Source organism: Cajanus cajan, chromosome 4 (assembly GCF_000230855.2).
Source record: "Cajanus cajan strain Asha chromosome 4, NIPB_CcT2T_4, whole genome shotgun sequence".
NCBI classification, from domain to species: domain Eukaryota; kingdom Viridiplantae; phylum Streptophyta; class Magnoliopsida; order Fabales; family Fabaceae; genus Cajanus; species Cajanus cajan.
The window spans coordinates 62,494,970-62,514,476 of record NC_138520.1 but is presented as its reverse complement, the minus strand read 5'-3'; the positions used below and the strand labels follow the sequence as shown (position 1 = coordinate 62,514,476).

The 19,507-nt window shown below is 30.8% G+C and overlaps 1 pseudogene; it reads left to right on the top strand.

The window, feature by feature from the left end:
* The first annotated feature begins 14,703 nt into the window (after positions 1–14,703).
* LOC145957433 (uncharacterized) lies at positions 14,704–16,362 on the top strand (annotated as a pseudogene).
* Positions 16,363–19,507: the final 3,145 nt, after the last annotated feature.

The following is a 19,507-nucleotide window of genomic DNA, read 5'->3' as shown; positions in this document are numbered from 1 at the left end:
TTTAAAATAAGACAATTCATGTATATAATTATTATCACAATTAATTTACTCATACAAATACCAATGCACTCCCTTAGGGTTTCCCGTAGGAACCCATAAAAGCACCAAATTCCACAATCATAGCCTAAACAAAGTCTCTATTCATACACGCATATTAATTAAGTAATTGGAACATACAAGAAAAATATGACATACAACAAACACAGGATTGGGGGCCAATCTCACTACCCAGCATACAATCTCACACCCAGAGCGAGATTTCTCACTCCCCCTTACCTCGATAAGCAGGAGCCGAATCTTATTGGTCGCCCCGTCTAGGTTCCCTTTCGTCTTTAGAGAGGAAGGAGGAAAAAGATTAGAAAATGAAAAAACTGAGTTTTAGAGAGTGCAAAACGCTCTATTTATAGGCATCAGGCCGAGGCCAGAACGACTTGTTCTGAATCTGGAACAGCTCATTCTGGGCACATAGAATATGTACAAAAGCCTCTCTTAGAACGGACCATTCCAAAAATAGAACGGCCTGTTCTGAGTCAATACCTTGTTCTTAAAAACCACATTCGGAACGGCCCGTTCCCAAAATGGAACAGCCCGTTCTGGGTTGAAATTTTACCCGTGCATGCTTGAGTTGGAACGGCCCGTTCCCAAAGTAGAATGGCCCATTCCGGGGCTATGAAAATCCAAAATTGCTAATTAATAAATAATTAGATAATATATATATATCAAATTAAAATAAAATATCAATACAATTTAAAACATGATTTTCTTCAAATAATAATTATAATAAAATATCATAATTAATAATATTATACAAAATAATTTTCATAAATGATTATTGTTAAAAATATTTAAAAATTCAATCAAACTCATTTAATTAATCAAAATAATTATAAGAAAATAATCTTCATAAATACAAAAATAAATAATAATTATTTATAGTATTAGTAGAAAAATTCGGGGTGTTACAATTCTCCCCTCCTTTTAAAAAATTTCGTCCTCGAAATTACCTGAAGCAAATAAAAAATGAATATGTCTCCTGCATTTGACTTTCTAATGTTCCACCTTAGACTTCTGGAATACTACACACGAGTCCACAACTTCCTCTACTCCTCTCTTCACCTTAGACCACCACGCTTCCGCTACGCCACTCTCATACATCCTCCTAAGGTTTTAATCCATCTTAATAGCTCCTAAGTGAATACTAAGAGTACTCTTATTGCCTTCTTCTAAGATCATCTTCCTTAATTCGGGATTATTAGGCGCATAGATTCTATCCAGAAACCACAAAACACAATCAACTTCCACTCGAAAAGGGCTATCTATACCCTTACCAATCCTCTCCACTTGGTTCACTAAGAAAGGATCTAACTCTTAGACTCCTCTAATCTCATCCATTAATTCACTAGTCACCTTTGACATACTCAATTCAATGCTTCTAAAGGTAAGCTCACAAATCAAGCTTAAATCTCTAAACTCTTCAATCAAATTTAACCTTTAAATCATCGATAGGTGAAAGATCATCCTACTCAAGGCATCTGTCACCACATTGCCTTTACCTAAATAGCAACTGAGATTAAAATCCTAGCCCTTAAGAAACTTCAACTATCTCTTTTAGTCAAAAGATATTTAAGACTCTAACAATCACTAAATACCTCAAGCTTAGAATCATATAGGTAGTGTCTCCAAATCTTAATGTAATATCATAACCACTAACTCATAGATAAGGTAGTTCCTCTCATGAATTTTCAATTGCCTAGAAACATAAGCTACTACCTTTCCTTCTTGCATCAACAATGCATCCAAATTCATCTTATAAGTACTACTATATACCACAAAAGGCTTACTAAAATCCAATAATATTAACACTAGTCAATCTTGCCTTAAGAGTTGGAACTACTCTCATACTTACTATCCCACATAAAGACAATACTCCTCCTAGTGAATGTAGTTAAGGGCAATGCTATGTTAGAAATTCCTTCAATAAATCTCTAATAATAATAAGCTAACCTCATAAAACTCTTATCCTCACTAACTGGCTTAGATATCTCCCCACTTAAACACAACTTCTACCTAAGACTGATCCATGTTTACCTCAACTGGAATTTATAGGAACTAGAAAACTTACCACATACAATCAAAAAAATAAATAAATAAAATAAGATAAAATAAAATAGTAATACTTAGATAACTTAACATACAACCGTCTTGGATATATCTCCTCCCTCAACTACAATATGATCATATCACACCCTAAGATCAATCTCACTAACCACACAACATTCACCAATTGATCCCTAAGGTCATCTATCCACATATCAACATACATACATATTAAATAATATTAGAATACCTACTTTAAACCTTCATATATGCCATCCATAAGCATGTACATGAACAACCTTTACCACATAACATCATACAACCTTAAACAACCTCTCAATCCACATGAAAACACCCCCAAACATCTTAACAAAATAAATTCTTATCCTTGCATTGCCTAATGATTCAAAAATGTCATGACACCATACATATCCCTTCAACAATGATCAAAGAAAATGATACCTAGAGATTTATACTCATCCAAATGATCTCAAACCTATCTCAAAAGAAAGCTAAAAGAATAAGTTACAACTCCTACGAAGACATAAGATTCTAAAAAGATCATCTTCTTAGCTAAAAATTTCAAAAATCGCAGCAGGTATATTTAACGCTTACAACTAGACCTTTGATCACCAAAGTAACTATAACTGGAGTGCAAACATCCCCTACACAATAACACAGCAACATCTAGGCCACAAAATACCTCAATCCTGCCAAACTTACTCCTTTCCACCTCAAATTCATATCAAATTTTTCCACTACAAATCTAAACCAATCAACTCACATATTTAGTACAAAAGGCTTAGAAAATAAAATTCACATGCTACTTAAAGCATAAAAGGTCAACATTCAACCATCAAACTCTAGAAATCATCAACACTTCAATCTCTCCCTAAGAATACCAAAACTCCAATTCTCAACATACATCATCCTTGGATTCAATCGCTACAACTAGAGCTTTCAAAAATTCCACCAATCGTAAACTCTTAATACACTAAAAAAAAAATCAATGTCTTACCCAAATCTAAGGCCTCAATAGTTCCTACAATATTAGCACAATATCTCGTCTACCACTACTCACACATATGCTTGCAACACAAGCGATATCACTGAACCACTACTTCTTACGTAAGCAAGAAGTATCAAACAAATAAGCAATCATAAGAATGAAGAAGAGCGGTCATAATGGTATTAGCTAACACTATCATGACTATCATTCCTCTAATTACAAAAAAATTAACAATATCAAACTCAACAATATCAACACAAGAAGAACATCATCATCATCAAAGCAAAACATCATCAAAGTACACATTAAACAAGACACAGCTAGAGTACACAACAGAGTGGTGATAAGTACATAACTCACGGCCGATTGGATCAACCTGCTCTGGTACCACTTAATGTGACACCCTCTACCCCAACACACACACACACACACACATATATATATATATATATATATATATATATATATAATAAAAATAAATATCTTATTGGATTAAAAAAAATTTAAAAATGAAACAGAAATTCCAATAATCATGTGAGTAGAGAATTCACATTCATGTACTTAATTCACATAGCAAATAAAATTACAAAGAATAAAAATTTAATTTTCCAAAATATATACTTTAATAAAACATAAACAACATCATATTCTAATTCTATCTATGTCCCGATGTCACATGTCCTATCAGAGCAAAACCCAACATAGAAGCCTAAGCTCCATCATCCACATCCTTAGCCTCATGCTATTGATGGTCTCCTGTATATCAAACAAGGGAAACAACATAAAAGAAGGGAGTGAGAAACATCTCACTCTGGCTCACTGTGTGGGAACGCACACCGGATAGCCAAACACAAACAATACAGTTACCTCATAGATCAATCAACAACAATAGCTTATCCAATCATCCAAGTCATACAAATAGTAATTTATCATCATTTAATAATAAGAATGCACATGCATGGACACAGACTTCATTTTATCATGCATGTGGCACCAGTAAAACATCACATAGCATATTGCCGCTAGCAATACACGAAGAGTAGTCTAGGAGTACATGCCGGGTCACACCCTCTGCGCACTCTCACTAGAAGGATATACTACCAGAGTCTCGTCGGGATAGCTAAGCCGCGCAAGATACATCCCATGCACACAATGGGAGAGACTAGGACTTCCAAGTTATCCCCAAAGACTAATCTCCAAAGCTTTTACATTAGGGGGCCTTCTCTAGCGGTGTATTCCATATCGTACCCTTAAAACATTTATAAAAATGATGCATGTCAATCAAGACTCTATGCATTCTCATATCACATTATCATTTCTCATGGTCATATCACATCATCACATTTCGTCATCACATTTCATCATCATATATCATTATCACATTTCATTCACAATCTTCACAGAGCACTTTATTTCATAGTAAAACTCATTTATTTGCATAATTAAATACACATTTATACATCTTATACAGCAAGAAGTACAACAGAACAATCAGAAGGTAAACAAATTATTGAAAATATGTTTATTTCTCATAGGGCTCTCTCAAGAACCTACAGAGCACTCTAATTCATATCAAAACTTGTTTATTTTCAAAATTAAACACATATTCACACATCTCTTTTAATAGGGAATATAATGGAATAGACAGAAGGCAAAACAGAAATATTCTTATTTTGCCTACTGCTCATAGGGTTCTCTCAAGAACCCATAGAGCGTTCCAATTTATGCAGTAACATCTAAAATAAGACAATTCACTTATATAATTATTATCACAATTAATTTACGCATACAAGTACCAATGCATTCCCTTAGGGTTTCCCGTAGGAACCCATAGAAGCACCAAATTCCACAATCATAGCCTAAACAAAGTTTCTATTCATACACGCATATTAATTAAGTAATTGGAACATACAAGAAAAATATGACATACAACAAAAATAGGATTGGGGGCCAATCCCACTACCCAGCATACAATCCCACACCCAGAGCGAGGTTTCTCACTCCCCCCTTACCTTTATAAGCAGGAGCCGAATTTGTTGGTCGCCCCCTCTAGGTTCCCTTTCGTCTTTAGAGAGGAAGGAGGAAAAAGATTAGAAAATGAAAAAAATGTGTTTTAGAGAGTGCAAAATGCTCTATTTATAGGCATCAGGCTGCGGCCAGAACGACCCGTTCCGAATCCAGAATGGCCCGTTCTGGACACATAGAACATGTACAAAAGCCTCTCCCAGAACGGCCCGTTCTGAGACAATACCTTGTTCTTAAAAACCACATCCAGAATGGCCCGTTTTGGGTTGAAATTTTACCCATGCATGCTTGAGTTGGAATAGCCCGTTCCCAAAGTGGAACGGCCCGTTTCGGGGCTATGAAATCCAAAATTGCTAATTAATAAATAATTAAATAATATATATATATATATATATATATATATATATCAAATTAAAATAAAATATCAATACAATTTAAAACATGATTTTCTTCAAATAATAATTATAACAAAATATCTTAATTAATAATATTATACAAAATAATTTTCATAAATGATTATTATTAAAAACATTTAAAAATTCAATCAAACTCATTTAATTAATCAAAATAATTATAAGAAAATAATCTTCATAAATACAAAAATAAATAATAATTATTCATAGTATTAGTAGAAAAATTCGGGGTGTTACAAAAGAAACAGAGAACAACATTTTTGTAATTAAAATGACACAAATCATCTTCTATAGGATAAAAACAAATTCACAAAAGATGGAATTTAGTCTTTGACAAACAATCTTTGTTATAAATATGCCAAGTGTACAATTCATATGTTGATGTTCAGTTCCTCCAACATATTATGCACATGATATATTTATTCAAGATATGAGTCATGATCAATTCATATATCCATTTGACAAAGGAAAAATGCTTATTGACAAACTCACAAAATAAATAAATATAGCAATTTCTGCTTTGAAGAATCGACTCATCACAACTATATAGCAACCTTTTGATTTTCGCTTCCCCCTATGACCTCTCTTGCTGCGAAAATCTTGGGGTTTAGGGTTTATTAGAAGAATGATTTGGGTTTCATCGTTGTAACGGTCAAAGAAAGGATTTAGGTTAGGTTTGGAGAACAAAAAAGTAAGCGACTGGGGAAAATTCGTTAACGACAACGTAGCTATGGTTGAGGTATTTGACGCTTCCGCGTGGTTGTGGAGTTCAAGTTTGGGATTGATGAGGGAACTCTCAGTTGAAGATGCTAAGTTTAGGAGACATATCTTGAGGTTATGGGGTTTTTAGTTTGAGTGTTGTCGAGGTTAGGTGTTGCAATGTACAAGTTCAATGTGAGGTTATGTATGGAATATGTTTCCAGGAGAGGGTCTGTTCTTTACAAGAGGATTCAATATTACATCGTTTATACCGTAAAACGATGTAAAACTCTTCCAATACTACATCAGTTAATTAGAAACCTGACGTAGAATATTGAACATTTACATCGGTCTCCTTTAAAACTGATGTAAATATCCCAACTTTCTACATTTAATTACAAAAATGCCACCATATTTATTTTTTACATCGTTTTTCATATAACCGATGTAGAATTGCCGTCGTAAAACAATAATTCTCTAATAGTGACATAACTCCTTGATGATTTATGATGTTGTATGTTTCTTGAATTTCACTGGATTTGTGGTCGTGATGATGTTTGAGATGGAAATTTGAAATTTGTGACTTTTGGTGTTCTTATGAGTGTTTAGGAGGAAATTGTGAATCTTGCTTTGAAATGGTTTCATGTTGATTTTGAGAATGGAAATGAGTTATTTTAAGAGTATAAATGTGTTGTTTGCATTACATGTTGAATTTCTTGAGTATAGGTGAGATTGATTCAAAACGTGAATTTCCAAAGTGCAAAATTCATCATTGTGCCAATTGCAACTTCAAGGCATCAAGCATGATGCAAGGTAGAGACTCTCTACCTTATTCTTGTTGGGCACAAGGTTGGTAGTGTTGAGCATGGGTTAAAGGGAAGCTATTTGACTTGGTGACATTGGATCCTAATTGAGTGACGTTAGGCATGATTAAGACAAAGACTCTCTACTTGAATGATATCAAATGCTAGTGTTGTGACATTGGACATTAGTTAGGTAGAGACTCTCTTTTTGAATAAGGTCAGACGTAGGTTTAACCACACCGGACGTGATTGTCACAGGGCTAAATGTGTTGTTTTAAGAGTATAAATGTGTTGTTTGCATTGCATGTTGAATTTTTTGAGCTTCAGGTACAAATTGAGTCAAACATGAATCTCTCAAGTGTAGAATTAATTCATCATTGTGCTAGTCGCAACTTCAAGGTGTCGAGTGTGATGCAAGGCATAGACTCTCTACTTTACTCTCTTTGGGCACAAGATTGGTAGCATCGTGCGTGGGTTAGAAGGAAATTCTTTGATTTGATGATGCCAAACCCTAGTTGAGTGGCGTTAGGCATGATCAAGATAGAGGCTCTCTACTTTAATGACATTGGATGCTAGTGTTGTGGCATCATATATGAGTCAGGTAAAGACTCTCTTCATGAATGAGGTCGGATATAGATTTAGCCACATTGGGTGTGATTGTCACAAGTAGGGGTTTTCAAAAAAACTATATTAAACTAAACTATTGTAAAAACTAAACTAAACTAAACTATAAAAAAACTAAACTAATTTTAATAAAAACTAAACTAAACTATATTTGAAGTTTAGTTTTAAAAACTAAACTATTATAAAAAGTAGTTTAGTGCACTTTAATTGTTAAAAAACTTATAATTAGGAAATGTTCTAAATAATTAATTAGAATTAAACTAATAAATAATTAAATTGGATTAAAATAAAAAAAACTAAATTATTTTTATAAAAATTGAACTAAAATGATTTTTATGTTCAGTTTTATAAATCTAAAACTATTTTTTAAAGAGTAGTTTGTTAGACCAAACTATTAATAAAACTGAATTCTTATTATTAATAGATTTTTCGTAACTTTTCAATTTTACCTATTGCCCACTTTTGAGTCAGTACTCAATATAATAGTGGTTTAGTGTTATTATTGTGCACAACTACAAATTTTTTTATATTAATTTACAGGATTAAAAGAAAAAATTAATCACTACAAGAAAAATGTAAATTTCTGACGGAAAATTTTCGACGGATTTATATTTTTGTCGGAAATTTCCGACAGAATTTTCTATCAGAAATTTTCTGTCAGAAATTTCTGACAGAAATATAAATCTGTCAGAAATTTCCGACAGAAAGTTTCCGACGAAAATCTTATTTTTAATTATTACTTTTAATTCTTATTGTTAATTTCTTATTTTTAATTTCTTATTTTTAATTTCTTATATATATTTGTAGTATTAGAAATTTTATATATCTTTTAAAGGTATAAATATATATTATAATTATTTATTACAAGTTTTTTATATCTACAATTAGTATTAAAGATGAAAATAAATTAGGTCATACTATATTTTATTATAATTTACTTGGTTTGGACCTAACTTTTTTTAAAAATATATATTTTAAGTATGACTTATTTATCTATCATAGACAATTTTTAAATGTTTGGGTAGAACTACAATAATAAAGACTTATTTTATAATAATTTTACACTATTAAAAATATAATAAATATGTTAAATTTATCAAAATAAAGTTTAATTTATTTATGATATAAATATGTTTTTAATATCTAATATATATTTTTAGATGATAATTTATTTTAAAATATATCTTATAATAACAATTCTAAATGGAACATAAATCTTATGATTTTTCATATTTTGATTTTTTTAATCAATGTATACAATTTTACTATTTTGATTTTTTCAATCAACGTATACAATAAATAAAAAACACAAAAGATAAACATGCATGCTAAAAATTTTATTTTATCAAAAAATTATTTATTTTAATATATTACATTATATATGTGAATATTAAGACATATATATATATATACATATATATATATTATAATTAGACTTTTTTTAAAAATTAATTCATTATTAAGAAATGTTTTTTATCACATGAGAATTAATTTCCTTCACAAATTTGATAGATATCAAATAAATAAACATTTTTTCTAAATCTATATATTTATTTTATTAGAATATAATTTTTATTTTTTAAAATATATTATTTTTTTAGATAAAAAATTATGTATATGTCAAATAGTAGTGAGGGCAAGTGCCTCACTATTCCAAATGTGCATCTGTCCCTATATATATAATGTATGTATATATATATATATATATATATATATATATATAATATAGGGGGTTATAATTATACCGGTGTAACTTTTACTAAGTATTATGCCGCTCTATAACTTTATATTAAATGTGAATTTTGTAAATTTAACCGTTAAATTGAAAGTTTATATCACTTTATACGTGTATATCAAATTTTGTTAAAATTGAACAACAACTGGAAGATAATCCAAATGTTCATATTTTAGTGTATTTTGAAATGAATATATTACATCAATTTTATTTTATAAAAATGAAGTATCAAATCATCTTGGATTAATATAAAGTTATTGAGCGGTATAATACTTTGTAAAAGTCACATTTAATATATATATATATATACACACACACACACACATATATATATATATATATAAATGAGGGGGGTTATAATTACAATGGTATAAATTTTACTAAGTGTTACACCGCTCAATAATTTTATATGAAATGTGAATTTTGTAAATTCAACCGTTAAATTGAAAATCTTTTACTCTTAAATCATATATACAAAATGTTATATTAATCGAAGATGATTTCTTATAAAACAAAATTAAATCTGTCGAAAAATTTATATTTTGATGAGAAAATTTTTATAGGAAAAATTATATTATTGATAGAATAGTTTAGACAAATTTATATTTGTCGAAAATGTAAGAACTAGTTTTAAATTTGATATGAAAATATTATGATATAATTAGAAAAGATTTTAAGTTAGTATTTTATTAATGGTTGATAATTAAAAAATAAAACATGGATAAATACATTTTTTGAATTTTATATGTTTGATTTAAGATAACTTATAAAATAACTCTTGGTAAAGTTATTCCACTCAATAACTCATGGTGTGCGTTGAATTTCATCGATCCAATTAATTGTTAATTTAAAAGTTATTAAATTTTACTAATAATTAATATAAAAAAAAATTAATTAGTTTTGAAATAAATTATTTGCTAATTAACAATATAATTGAAACATTAATTATTTTAAATTATTTAACTAAAATCTTATTGACAATTTACTATATGATCTTAATATTTTTGTATAACTAATATCTGTTTTTAAATTTGATATAAAAATATTATATATAATTAGATAATATTTTAAGTTAATATTTTATTAATAGTTGATAATTAAAAAAAAAAAGGATAAATACATTTTTTGAATTTTATATGTTTGATTTAAGGTAAATAAATATATTAAATTAATTAATAATTTATTTAAAATATTAAAATTTAATTTATAAGAATGTAATAAATAAATATTTATAATTTTATAAATTATATTATCATTATAAATTATAAAATTAAATTATTTAAATTATAATTTTAAATAAAAATAAGTAGATGTTAATTATAAAAGTAAGTACATATAAATAAAGAATAATTAAATATATTATTATTATTATTATTATTATTTGTAATATAAAATTATTATATATTATTATTATAGTACAAATATGAGATTGTATATTTGAGGATGACTTAAATGAATTAATTTGTACAAGTTATACTGACAACATACATAGACATTTTGGTAACTTACTCATCAAAACTTCACAGTTAAGCGTGCTTGACCTGGAGTAGAACTGGGATGGTTGACCTTCTGGAAAGTTTCCCAGAAATTGCACAAGTAAGGATAAAACAGGCCAAATATGAGAGTTGTTACATCAATAAATTTATTAAAATTATAAAAAAAAATTATTTCCGATGAATTATTCTGTCGAAAATTTTGACAGCAATTTTCGATGAATTTTTCCGTCAGAAATTTCCGACGGAGTTTTCCGTCGAAAATTTCTGTCAAAAAAATTATTTCTGACGGATTTTTTTTTCCGACGCCACTTTTTCTGACGGATTGAAATCCGTCGAAAATCCGTTGGAAAAAGAAAAATCCGTCAGCAATTTAGCTATTTTCGTCGAAAATTTCCGTCGAAAATCAGCATTTTTCTTGTAGTGAATTTTTATTTATTAATTGAATAAAAATTTATATACCTTTCGTAATTATTACTCTTTCAATATTTTTAATATAATTATTATAAAAATTTAAAAAAATGTATTATATATGTATGTACAAACTTCTCTCTTTATTATCCAAATATTTTTTTATGCTAAAAAAAATTATTATTTTAATTAAAAAAATTATAATATTAATTAATTGAGTTTAATTAACAATTGAGTTTACAACATTATAAAAGTAACGATATACATTTTTATAATATTTTATAAAAGTCATATTATTTTGTAAAGAACGTATTAACTTAAAAAAATAGTTTCATATAATATTTAGATATTATTTTTAAACTTTTTATTTAATAATTATTAAGATCAGTAAATTGATTGAAATTTAACACGATTTGATTGATTTTCAAAAATATGAATGAAAGATCTATCATGTGGACTTTTATCAATATTATACTTGTTTTACATTTCAAACTATTTTAAATTTAATTCATAATTAATATCAATGATTTGGTAGCTCAATTTAAAAATGTTAAGTTTAAATTTGTTTTTTTTGATGTAGTTCAATTTAGTTTATAGTTAATAATAGTTTAATTAGTTGATATTATAGTTTAGTTCAAACTCCTAGAACTATAGTGCACTAAACTAGATAATAGTTTAGTTTAGTTTAATCAATATTTATTTTAGTTCAATTCAGTTTGGTGAACTATTTATTATAGTTCAGTTTAGTTTTTTTATAGTTTAGTTCGATTTAGCAATTTGAACACCTCTAGTCACAAGGGCTAAATGTGTTATTTTAAGAGTATAAATGTGTTGTTTGCATTGCATGTTGGATTTCTTGAGTTTTATGTACAGATTGAGTCAAACGTGAATCTCCCAAGTGTAGAATTCATCATCGTGCCAATCACGACTTTAAGGCATCAAGCGTGACGTAGGACAGAGACTTTTTGCCTTACTCTTGTTGGGCGTGAGATTGGTAGCATTGAGCGTGGGTTAGAGAGAAGCTCTTTGACTTGGTGACATCGTGCCCTAGTTGAGTGGCATTAGACATGATCAAGATAGAGACTCTTTACCTAAATGACATTGGATGCTAGTGTTGTGGAGTTGGACATGAGTCAAGTAGAGACTCTCTCCTTGAATGAGGTTAGGTGTAGATTTAGCCACACTAGACGTGATTGTCGTAGAGACTCTGTCTCATTCACACTAGACGCAAGTTGAATGGTGTCAAGTGTGGGAAAGCTAGAGACTTTGTCCTTTAATAACATCAGGTGTGAGGTAAATGATGCTAGACGTGGGTTGCCTAATGAAAATTTGTTGATTCATTAACTAAGTGTTGAATATGTATGTGATAGTTGAATCCCTCACATGTTTTATGTTGATATATGATTTTAAATACCTTATATATTGATCTAGGATGATGTATGTGGATATTTAAGTTGTTAAAAGTTGAAAGTTGTAGAATGATGAGTGTAGAAATGTTGTGGAATGCTGTATGTGAGAATGCTAAGGCATGATGTTGGGAGTGTTTTGATAGGATGTGACATTGGGGTAGTAGACAGGAGTTTATATTTTTTTGTTGGTTATCTTATATTAGGATTTGTATTATGTTAGTTAAATTTGTTTTAGCATCAAACTCTTATTTCCTTGTCATTGCTTCCAAACTTAGTTTTGCTTATTGATGAGTTTTGATTTGTAATGTGATACTTCTACCTAAGTAATTTAATTTTTATTTAGTAAAATAATTTGAACAATCCTTTTTAAGAATTATTGACATAATAACATGTGGGTAGAAAGTGTCACAAGCAATATAAAAAATTAAATAACTTAAAGCAACTAAGCAATGTAAACAACTAATCAACTTAAAGTAGCGAAGCAACATAAACAACTAGCCAACTTAAAGCAATTGAGTAACTTCAAAAATTGATGTGTCGTCATGCATATCAACTTATGAAATCTTTTACAACTTAATAAATAGTCTAAATGTCTTGACCCTATTGAATCATAACGACTAGTATAAAAATAAGAAACAACAACTAACATGGTGACCTAAAATAATGAATGGTATGAAAACTAGAATCAGGGGTTGATATTAAAATCAAAACCAATGCCTGGTATAATAAATAGAAAAAATGGTTAACATGGTGACCAAAGTTGGCTCTTTAGGTTTTGCCACATACTTTAGAAAAGTTCAGTACTTGATTAGGGATTTAACCCTCGGCTTCGTACCGTATTCGTTGGTCACTTATGACAAGTATGGTTCAGCTTGCTACCATATTGTTTTCAACATAAAAACCTAGAGGAGACAATTTTAAAAATAACTTCCCAATTAAGATGCAACTTACTCATTGATAGGTTTCAACTTTGAACTCTTAGAGCATCATAATTTATATTCATATAATAAAATATTTTAATTTCTAAATCAATTTTTTATCTCCTCTAGTTTTTATGCAACTTTTAACTTAAATCATGCACTATATGCATATATCACAACTTAACATCATTCAACATATAACTTTCAACTTAAGCAACATGTACATCTTTAAATAACATGATACATTACCATATGTTATAAGAGAATTAACATGTGTCATTTACAACATGTACCAACAACATGATCCAAGATCATTATTATCAATTTCATCATATCACCACCTAAATTATCATCTTTAATATTATACTAGATATTATTATCCATTTTATATAGCAACATATAACCCCTCATAATCAACTTAAACAATTCATCAACTTAGCAACATAACAATATATTAGTATGACAACTTTCACATAAAACAATACATATAGAGGTATACTAATCCTATCAAACTCATATTTACCTCATATAAAGGCTAAAAAGATTATCTACAATTCTTATGTTGATATCCAATTTTAATTAAAACATCCTATACTGAAAAATACAACAAAAAAACACATCAATTTTGCCTAATACAAACAATTTAAGCTTTGTTTACTAAAAGGTCATGACATGATTTATAGACCTCTTTTTTGGGTTATTTCAAAGCCATTGGAAAACTATCATTCAATGTTACAACTTTCATGAAGACTTTAAGGCCTAATTCATCCATCTACCACTCATTGAGTGATCATTTTCTCATTGAGCAAGTTAAGCTCTCTAAAACTCTTTACTGAGCAATCGTTTTCTCGTTGAGCAAGTTGAGTTCTGTAGACAAGCTGAACTCTTTATAACTCCTAATTGAGCCATCAAAACTCATCATTGAGCAAAAATATAAAGATTGAGCTGTTTTTATTTATCTATACATGAATGTTGAGCAACCATACACTTGTAGTTGAGCGAGAATGCAATGTGTTTTTATGAAAATTATCTCCTCTCAACAAAATCCAATTAATCACATAAAAAACAACACATGTATTTCATAATTATTTCACTGGTGATATAACTCAAATATTGGATACCTTGTCATCCTTTTCAAGTCACCTAATTGGGAAATTGTCTCATTTTGTAGGAAAATTCAATAGCGTGTTCAAACTTGAGCTATCATTCAACTCACTCTCACTATTAGGTCCTATCCTAGTATCAACAGAAAATTATCAAATCTAGGTTGTCTGAACTTGCCAGGAAACATGATAAATGGGGAAATTCCATAAAGTATTGGTCAACTAATCCAATTGAGTTATCTTAATCTATCCCATAACAACTGAGAAGGCACAATGACAAATACTCATTTCCAAAATCTGACAAACCTAGCTATTTTCTCTTTATCATCCAAACCAAACTCATTTACCTTTAACGTGACGCAAGAATGGATTCCTCCTTTTAAGCATTTGAGTGATTTGAAAATTCGTGATTGTCAAGTTGGCCCTACATTTCCTAGCTGGCTCAGAAACCTGACACTCTTGGACGGTGTAGGTGTTTACCTAGAAAATGTTAGAATTTTTTAGAGATACCCCATTGGTTTTACTACATGTCCTCTCAAATTTGGGAGCTAAATCTTTATGAAAACAAACTAAATGGCTACCTTCCCAAAATATTAAACTTCCCAAATTCACCTAGTATTAACCTTGCTTTCAATCAGTTGAAGGGCTCAATCCTACTTTGGTCTGGTATCGAAGGTCTCGATTTAAGCAACAACTTACTGTCTGGAATAGTGCCAACCAATATTGGTAGAGAAATATCAAATTTGAAGTCCCTGGATCTCTCAAATAACCACCTGAATGGAATCATTCCACTATCCATAAATAGGAATCAAAAGTTGTCATATCTTGATTTATCCAACAATTATTTGACAGGAACTATGCCCATGTTTTGGATGGGTATGCAAGAATTAAGCGTCATTGATCTATCCGACAACAGTTTGTCAGGTGGAATTCCAACTTCAATATGCTCTCTACATTTTCTTCATATCCTTGAATTGAGCAATAATAATCTCTCAGCAGATTTGTCTTCGACCTTTCAAAGTTGTACTTATATGCATACTCTTTCTTTAGGAAACAACAGGTTTTTTGGGTCTATTCCAAAAGAAATCACCAAAAACCTTCCTTCACTAGATGAGTTACTGTTAAGAGGTAATACACTAACATGGGGCATTCCTGAAGATTTATGTTGTCTTTATTCTCTCCATTTACTAGATCTAGCAGAAAAAACCTATCAGGATCTATACCATCATGTTTGGGTGGTGTCCATGGTTTCAAATTACCACAAACTTACTTCATCAATTCAACGGAGTCATCAACTTATTGCTCTATATCGTACATAACGCATATAGAGTTGACTATGAAAGGAAAATTAATTGAATACATGGACGAAATGCCCGTGCATTCCACAAATGATCTTTCTAATAATGTTTTCGGGTACATTAAGAGCTTCTGGTTTGTCTGTGGCAGCTTGGTGTTGAAGAAGTCGTGGAGACATGCATATTTCAACTTTGTGTTTCACATGAGAGATAAGCTTTTGGTTTTGATCGTGCAAAATGAAAATTTGGTCTGGAAAGAAATTGAGACCACCGATGAAGATGAAGACTACAACAGTAGTCTTATCCTATTTCATTCAATAAGGTAGATTGTAACGACTCGTCAGGTCTCACATTATCTATAGCGTCCAAATACAAGTATAAAATAATGTCACTACTAAACAATTATATATATAATGAGAATACACAACTAGAAAGTCCCATAAAATATATAACTGAAAGTAGGAAATAATTCCCTATACAACAACTAGGTAGTCAAATGCTACCAATCAACTAAATACAACGTCATCCCTTTTCCTGAGTCCCAACCAAAAAGAAGCTCACCCAGTCCAGCAAAGCACCTAATCTTAATCTGCTCACATACTAAGGTATGGTCATCGCAGTCCCAACCACAAGGAAAAACATGCTAGGGTAAGCTCACAATAATAATCATAAAAAAATAGCATCAACATATAATAAACAGTGATAGAATTCTATTTTCAACTTGCAAATTAAAGCAACACAACACCTACAACAATAAATATACAACATCAACAACACTTTCAACACATCGCACTTTACTCAAATTTGGCCACTTGTAATAGGTATAGCTCGGCCTGGCCCCTATATCATGGTTTCATATACGTGTGTCTCAACCTTGCCCATACACGGGACCAACCAAGTCCTAGAGAAGAACAACAAATCATCCACTCCAAGGGACAACTTTCCAAGAAGGGTTTTTAAACAAATTGGGCTCTTAGAGCACCACAACTATCTCAATCCGCACAATGGGATGAACAACTTTGAAAACTTCTCTAGTCCTAATAATCAACAACTTATCACAACACAATCACATAATATTTATCACAATAGCTCAACTATCAACTCATTCATACAAAATTATATACAACTTGAATGCAACAACCCATGCAACATCAATTAATGCATCGTCACGCATATACAACTAGGAGATCTCCAACAATTGAGGTTGAGCAGTCTAGGTGGCATAAACCCCAATGTTTGACCTATCTCAACCAGGTCAAGTCTAGGACACCGTTAGGAACTCCGACGAGAACTAGGTATAGACAACAATAGGCGATTACTCAGGTGTGCCATTTAGACTCGGAGGTTCAATACTACTGTCAAGGCAGAAGGGTTTGGGTATGAACCTACCAGGGCCTTGGTCTGCATAACTAATCCACATATGGGGTTAGTCCACCCACTTCCCTCCAAGTACCAGGCACCCTCCAGTACCTAGTCAAAGACTATATCTCTAACTAGATACCTTACTCAATTTGGTCATTCAACCATGACATGAGCCGAATACTTCCATGTCATCCACACAGTACTAAGGGATTCAACTTTAAAACAACTTTTAACTTATCACATTAGTACTATGTATCTCAACATAGGACATATATCTTCACCATATGTCCCCAACTTTTCAACTTTACAACAATAGGAAATTTTACAACTTTACGACAATAGACAACTTTACGACAATAGACAACTTTACAACTTTACAACTATAGGCATCATAACAATTTTACAACAATAGGCATCGTAACAACTTTACAACTATAGGCATCATAACAACTTTACAACTATAGGCATCATAACAACTTTACAACAATAGGCATCATAACAACTTTAGAACAATAGACATCATAACAACTTTAAGGCAACATTCAACTTTACAACAATAGGCATCTTTATACTACTTAATTAAACAACTAGAGCAACTATAGTTTACAAAATATCAACTTTACAACAATGAACTACTTTAACTTTTACATCTCAACTTATTAATAATTCAACAATAAACAACATAAAAATAACTTAGTTTTACCAAATACACAACATATAACAACTTTAACACCATATCGCATATTATCAACACACAACATATAAACAACGTAAGTCAACAACTACTCAACTCATCTTCATCAGGCAACTTAGCAACTTAACCACGTTATAAACAACTTCTAAAACACAAGAACAACTACATGCAACTACTAATTTAAATCAATCATCTCTTTTTCTTTCAAACAACAAAACCCAACTTTTTACTCAATCCGCACCCAACAACTCGACCATTTCAAGGAAAATAATGTATGAAGTTTCCCTAACCTGAAGATTGGCTCAGCATTGCCAAGAGCTAAGAAGAAGCGGAATTTCCTTCCGAAGCTCAACCTGAGAACCTCAATCTTCCAAAAGCAAGCTTCCTGGCCTAGAGTCCTTCTCTCTAAAACCTCTCTCTAAGTTCCCTTTTCTCCCCCTCCTCAACGCCTATTTATAAAGGTCAGGAGTGACCAGAACGACCCATTTCGAATCCGGAACGGCCCGTTTTAGGCTCCTTCGTCATGTGTAAAATTCACATGCAGAACGGCCCGTTCTGAAACCAGAACGGCCCGTTCTGGCACGTTTAGAACGACCCTTTCTTAAAGCAAAACGGTCGTTTGGGAGTTGAATTTAACTCACAACAACCATGTTTGGAACGGCCCGTTCTCAACTAGGATTTACAAGCCTATTTAGTAGTTTAGAACGACCCGCTCTAGTTTAGAACGTCTCATTCCAGTCTACCAACTGCGTTACATAGAATAGATACAATTATCCCATTTGTTTCTTGTTTACATTGTTTCATGTTTAAGCTTCCAAGTCGATCGTGATTATAGTATTTTTCTAGTACATGTTTGAATTCATTCCAGTTTGTTCCTAGATAAATTGTTGGAAATGGAATCGTAGTGTTCCTATTCTTCAGGAGTTTTACTTAATGACAAGTTTATGTGATTAGAAATACTTCTTACCAAACTCATTTACACTAAAAATAAATATAATCGATATCAAGAGTTTCATATGCTTCAATCATTCTGTCAAGGAATTCTTTTATTATATAAAAGAGACAACAGAGTTAAAATCCAATGAGCATTTTATGCATATGACTTTAATAAATCCCCCACAAGTAAACGATAATGGTTTATATCAAGGATTGATCAAACAAGAACATGAACTTCCCCACGAAAAAGGCACTACTAATACACTGTTACACATCCTACACATTTTCGAATACATAATGCATTTTGCCACATTAAAACTCTTATGTTGTTCCATGGTCCTTAATCTTACCATGAGGTCGTAGTCATGGCTCTGGCTTTGCGATGCCAATTAACCTTACCATGTTTAGTGCACGCTAAAGAAGATACATATAACCGCTCTCCTAATCTGACATTGTGCAAATCTCGACCTAAAGCCATC